This window comes from Colobus angolensis, unplaced genomic scaffold (genome assembly GCF_000951035.1).
Source record: "Colobus angolensis palliatus isolate OR3802 unplaced genomic scaffold, Cang.pa_1.0 Scaffold163, whole genome shotgun sequence".
Classification (NCBI taxonomy): Eukaryota; Metazoa; Chordata; class Mammalia; order Primates; family Cercopithecidae; genus Colobus; species Colobus angolensis.
Window position 1 is genome coordinate 249850 of NW_012114744.1, and position 6000 is coordinate 255849.

The 6000-nt window shown below is 42.2% G+C and overlaps 1 protein-coding gene across 1 annotated transcript in view; it reads left to right on the plus strand.

Moving 5' to 3' along the window:
- The window catches only part of MDFIC (MyoD family inhibitor domain containing), a 124336-nt gene that overhangs the window by 26795 nt on the left and 91541 nt on the right, over nt 1–6000 (plus strand). The window lies entirely within an intron of this gene.

Below are 6000 nucleotides of genomic sequence, written 5' to 3' on the forward strand. Positions count from 1 at the left end.
CAAGAAATTTAGGATCCTAAGACTGGCTCTGTAATTAATCCATGAACTGACCTTTGCCAAGTCATTTAACTTCTCTGGGGCTTTCGTATTTCTTTGTCTTTGTAAGTGTTACTTCTATCTGGAATTCCCTAACTTCTTTGACAGGCAAACTTACTCATCGACAATACTCAATTTGGTATTATCTTCTTTCTAAAATGTACCCTGACTCTCCCCACCTACGCCTGAGCTGAGTTAGGTAGGTGCTACTTCCTTTTTGCTCCTGCAGTATGGTAAGTATTTGGGTGACTGTTCTGCTGCTACATGGCTGCCTTCTTCTGCCTCTGGCCTTATAGACCATGAATTCTCAGAAGACTAAAACAGTGTTTCTTCTACACTTGAAACTCTAGTGTCTGGCATGTGGTTTGACATATAGTAAACATTCCACATATGTTCGTTGAACCTAGTGAGTAAACTTTATGTCTTTGTATTTTTTTTACACATTAAATGAAGGAGTTGGGCAAAACTGGTGATTTTTAAACTTTTAAAAAGCAGAAGAACCAGTTGTTTCAGTTAAAATTTAAGAGAAGGACTAATACATTATGGAGAAAAGGAAGAAAGTGCTCTACTCTAAGAGCAGGCTTCCGGAAACCTGTGCACCTGACCTCCCCTGCACCTGATTGCACCTGACACAGTACTAGGACGTAGAGCAATGCGATCAAGACAGCTTGGCCTGGAATTATGATTACTAATTCCCCTTGCAGCTGTAAAATTGTTATTCTGTGGAATTTACTCTCTCAAGTAGCAACCCATTTTTAAAGGAATTTTTGAACATGTTTGAAAAAGTTTTCCTGGAATGTAAAAAGATTGACTTGATCCCCTAAAATCAGAATATAGCACTCATATAACTAACTGACTCTTTCCTTAATGACTCAGGCTCTCATTAGGAGCATAGACTATTTCACGAAGCTGAATTCACAAAGGCGTTGTTACAACATGTTTATTTTCCTGTATCTTCGTTGTCTGTCAGCTATCATCTCTCCTGCTGTCAGTTTTTCTGACCTAATAGCTCCCTTAGCTAATCCCTTCCCCTCCATGTCCCTGCGCCCTAAGTTTTCTTCTTCTAAAACACTGTGAGCTGAAACAATGGAAAATAAAGTTTGATTAGAGGTGTGTATTCACAAAGGAACAAGTAAGATTTGAGAAGGATTATGTCTTTTGTGTTGTCATTTTCTGAACATCGTGAAGGTTATTTTAGGTATTTAGTATGTTGTTGTTATTTCCTGGTTTCTAGGTCATTGGGTTTGGAGATTGCTAAAGTCCTGCTTCTAACATAAATGAGGTAAATATATTTTCCAGAAAAACTACCCTTGATATAATCTGGGAATGACTCTTTAAAGGTAAAAAGTTTTTTTTAAACAAAGAGGGTATTTGAATGTGAACCCTTAATGTATGTTTACTTATAAATCATACCCAAGTACTTTAGTACAAATGCACAATACACTGTATAAAAAGATACTCAAAAATAGAAATTAAAAATTATAACATAAAAACATATATAAATGCTCACTCCAATATTTTCTGCCCACATTTCAGTAGATTGTCTGGGCATCCCTTAGAATGCCCTTACAATTACACACCCCAGTTGTAGACCTCTGGTTTAGATATCTATGTAAGGAGATTAATTTTGACTTTACTAGGCAAATAAGCCTTTGCCCAAGTGAAAACTAATTTAGCCACTTTTCAAGACATCAAATCAAATTTCTTTATCTCCAGAGCCTAATAGGTGGCCTACTATATAGTAGATGCACAATAAATGTTTGATGAATGTTTAATGAATGAATGATGAAGATTAAGTAGTCCATAAGGATGCTTTATAAACTCTTTTAATTAGTTCTTTATTTCATTTGCTTAGCTCATGTCAGACCTCTTTCACAATGTGTTCACATACTATTATATCATCATTAGTGTATGTGCACATCACTAGGCAGGAATGGTTGTAAGGCACACAAGAATTTCAAAGGCAGGGGGATTGATCCAGGCTAGGGCATTGAGTTTCACCAGCAAGCTGATACCCCTGGAGAATTTCCACCCACCCAGATTAAGATAGCATAAGACATGGAAAAATCTAGCTTAATAAAGACAACCCAGGGGGATCTGGGGTAGCAAGTGGGACACTGACAGTAGTAGTACTTAAACAGTAGTGGTTCTCCAAGCCAAGCAGATAATAGTATTATATCACTGGGAAGGATGTGGAGAAAGTGAGAGAGGCAAGTAAGGATACATGTGGATTGAGTTCCAGGGCACCTTTTACTCTGCGCAGTTGCCTTGGGCACTCTGATAACCTCCTGGTTAGTAAAGTACCATTTATATGCTTATAATCCAGTCCCATGTCCAGCAGCCTATGTAGGACAGTTCCAATTGGGTGTCTCACACATGCTGCATCATTTACATGATTAGCTCAGGAGCTTTCCCCAAAAACTGTCTCTCCTGAATGTTTTCATCTCTGTAGGTCGTACCAGCATCATCGACCTAGATGCAGAAAGCTGGCAGTTGCTCTCGATTCCTCTAGCTTCCTCATCCTTTATCCCTATCTACTTGGCTCCATTCCCTCTGCCAGCATCAGCCCTTGCCTCCAAATTGGACTCCCTAGATCCACTCTCAGTCCTCCAAACAATTTTCTGCATAATACCAGAGTGGCTTTTATAAATAGTAACTTAGAAAATATGTCTCCCCTTTGTAGAGTCTGAATGTTTGTAGTCCCCCAACATTCATATATTGAATCCTAATCATCAAGATGATAGTATTAGAAGGTGGGGCCTTGGGAAACTCTTGTGTGTCTGTTTTTTTTAAGAGACAGGATCTTGCTTTGTTGCCAAACTGGAGTGCAGTATCCCACATAGCTCACGGTAACTTCCAACTCTTGGGATTGAGTGATCCTCCTGCTTCAGCCTCTAGAGTGACTGGCTACAGGAGTGTGCCACTATGCCCTGCTAATTTTTTAAAAACAATTTTGTAGAGATGGGGTCTTTGTATGTTGCCCAGGCTGGTCCTAGAGTGCTTGCCTCAAAAAGTCTCCCTGCCTTAGTGTGAGCCACCACACCTGGCCTCTTGTGTCTTTTTGTTAGATCATTAATTCCATTCATGAGGGCTCCACTCTTATAACCTAAGGCCCCACTTACTAACACCGTGACATTAGGGGCTAAGATTTCAGCATACGAATTTTGGGGAAACACGAACTTAGTTCATGACACTGAGTGAAAGAATGAGAGATGAACATACGGGAGTGCTTGTCAGGAAACAAACTAAGCAATCAGAACAAGTGCAGCCAGGGATGTGGGAAATGGGAGGTGTGAGGGACACTCAGGAGCCCACACTTAACTCCTGGCCTATCAGACACCAGGCTAATGGCATTAAGACCACTTCTAGATCCTCCAGAAGGAAGACCTGAGTTATCTAGGGATACAGGATAGCCTGCAAGAGAGACAGACCTGAGTTCTAATCCTGAAGGTACAATCTTGGCAATTTACTTATAGGGCAGATGGGCAGATGAAAGAATTCATTGAGTTCATTTGCGTCAGGTGCATGGCATGACAACCTGGTATTTTGATATGACCCTGATACAGTCATTATGTCATGCTAAGCTTTACCCCTCAAGATGCTTCTGTGTAAATAGTAGTAACAGTTGATACTTTTGAACACTTTTTCCCTTATTTGACAGTCTTCCAAATTCTATAGGAAAACTACCTTACTTAGTGCTCAAAAAGAAACTCTATGAAGAATTTCATTCTCATATTATGAGGCAAGCAAGGTATATAGAGTGGGTGACTAACTGTCCAAAGTCACACAGCTGAAAGAGGTACAGTATTTGACAACCTTGGTGATTGTACCCTATAGCTTCTCATTTGCTCCTAATGTTATTTTAATTTTGTGTCTTCTCCATTAAAGAGTAAGATTTTAAAATTTAATTTAAGGAATATCTATGGAATCAACCACCACGTGTGCAATATTAAGGACTGTGTGAAATTAAGTGAACAAATATTTATCATTGATTATGACTTTCTAGAAGAAAGCTGTAACTTCTTTATATTATTGCACCTTAACATCTTTGTGAGAGAATTTTAAAAATAGGGCAAGGAATGGTACAGGGATAAAACAGAATTTTCCAGAGCAGGTAAATTTTGAGTGCAGATGATGCTACAGTTGGCTCTGAGACGTCCTAAATGTTTGTTCTCTGGTGGTGATGAAGTCATCTTCAGAATTGATCTGCTTCCATCACACAAATTCCAAATAGTCCAGGCTCCTAGACAAGTTTTCAAGAGAGTTAATGCACTTGAATTCATACCATTTCTGAAATCTCCACATGAAAAAAAAATGTTAGTTATGGGTCATGGGGCAAAATGCCATTTGTCTTTTTGGGGAGTATGGTCTGAATGACTGTCATCAGCAACTTTGAAAGCTATTTTTTTTTTTTTTTTTGTGGTGGAGTCTTGCTCTTATCGCCCAGGCTGGAGTGCAATGGCACGATTTCGGCTCACTGCAACCTTGGCCTCCTGGGTTCAAGGGATTCTCCTGCTTCAGCCTCCCAGTAGCTAGAATTACCAGTGCCTGCCACAATGCCCAGCTACTTTTTTCTATTTTTAGTAGAGATGGGGTTTCACCATGTTGGCCAGGCTGGTCTCGAGCTCTTGACCTCAGGTGATCCACCCCCCTCACCCTTCCAAAGTGCTGGGATTACAGGCGTGAACCACCGCGCCCGGCCAAAGGCTGTCTTTTTTATGATCATTGAAATCAAGTTAGAGTGCACTGTCTCTTCATAGGTAACAAATCATTGTAAACAATTGGAATCAATTCCAATGCGCTTTCTGAAGAAATGAAATTTTTGGGATATTATTAACGATGCACCTAGAAAGACAATGAATCCAATGTACATTTTCTTCAATTTTGATAACGTTACTGTGATTCCTGGCTTGTCCAAGAGAATTGAAGAATGAGTTCATTCTAGCTTTCTACAAATGAATTCTGCATTTCACTCAAAATGAAATAAAGAGCAAAAGTTATCTGAGTATACCATTAAAGTACTATATATCTGTAAATTACTTTACACTTGCTATTCTCGGCTCATCAGATTAAGCTACAATCAGAATGTCTCATTTATAAACGGAAAATTGATCAGCTTTTTACTTCCGACCGCAAGTTTATCTCCCCTCAGATACCACTGATCCAGTGAGGCATTCAGCTTGCCATAGGCCAGGCTGGGGCCAGTACCAGGGCATCCACAAGGGTGCCAATCTTGTTTGCCTGGATTCCTCCAGCGGATTCGTGCAGCTGCAACTGGTTTTACCTGATCAGGAACCCTGTTTGACCGAAGAGTAATTTAGAAGCCAGAGATGAAGTGAGTAAACGTTCAACCCATGGGTCAAGGTTTCAAACGCACGCTTCGTCTATCCCACCAGGGAAGTTCGATACTGTAATAGTGTTTTCGTTTCTCCTTGTCCACCCTAAAGGTTTTCTTCAGGATATTCCCAAAGCCTCCGTCTGTCTAGGGGCAGGAATAAGGAGAAAGGATGAGGTGACTTTTTGGACGGGGTGGGGAGACGTCTGGGCAGCCAGGGACCTGCCCATTCACTCCTCTTTCCCAGCCCCGGGAAGGCGCAGCGCCCGGGTGGGGAGCTCGCGCCAGCCCAGGCCGGCTCTGGCCTCCTGACCCAGACAGCGCAGGGCGCTAGGGATCGCTCGGCCAAGCCCGGGTCGCGCCGCCCTCAGCCTCGGGGCCACCAGCCGAGAGTTCGAGGCCTCCCCGTTCCGGATGTGATGAAAAGGAGCAACAGAGGGAGAAGTGTTTCAGGAGTGTAGGAGTGGAAGGGGGGAAAGAGAGGCAGAGAGGGGGAAGGCCCCCTTGCAGGGGAGCCGGCTGGAGTGAGCTGGCTGGAAAGAGGGGGCGGAGTGCGCGGAGTCAGAGCCGCCACCGCTGCCGCAGTTGCCGCCACTGCGGCGTCTGGGCTGAGCCGGAGGGAGGCGGGA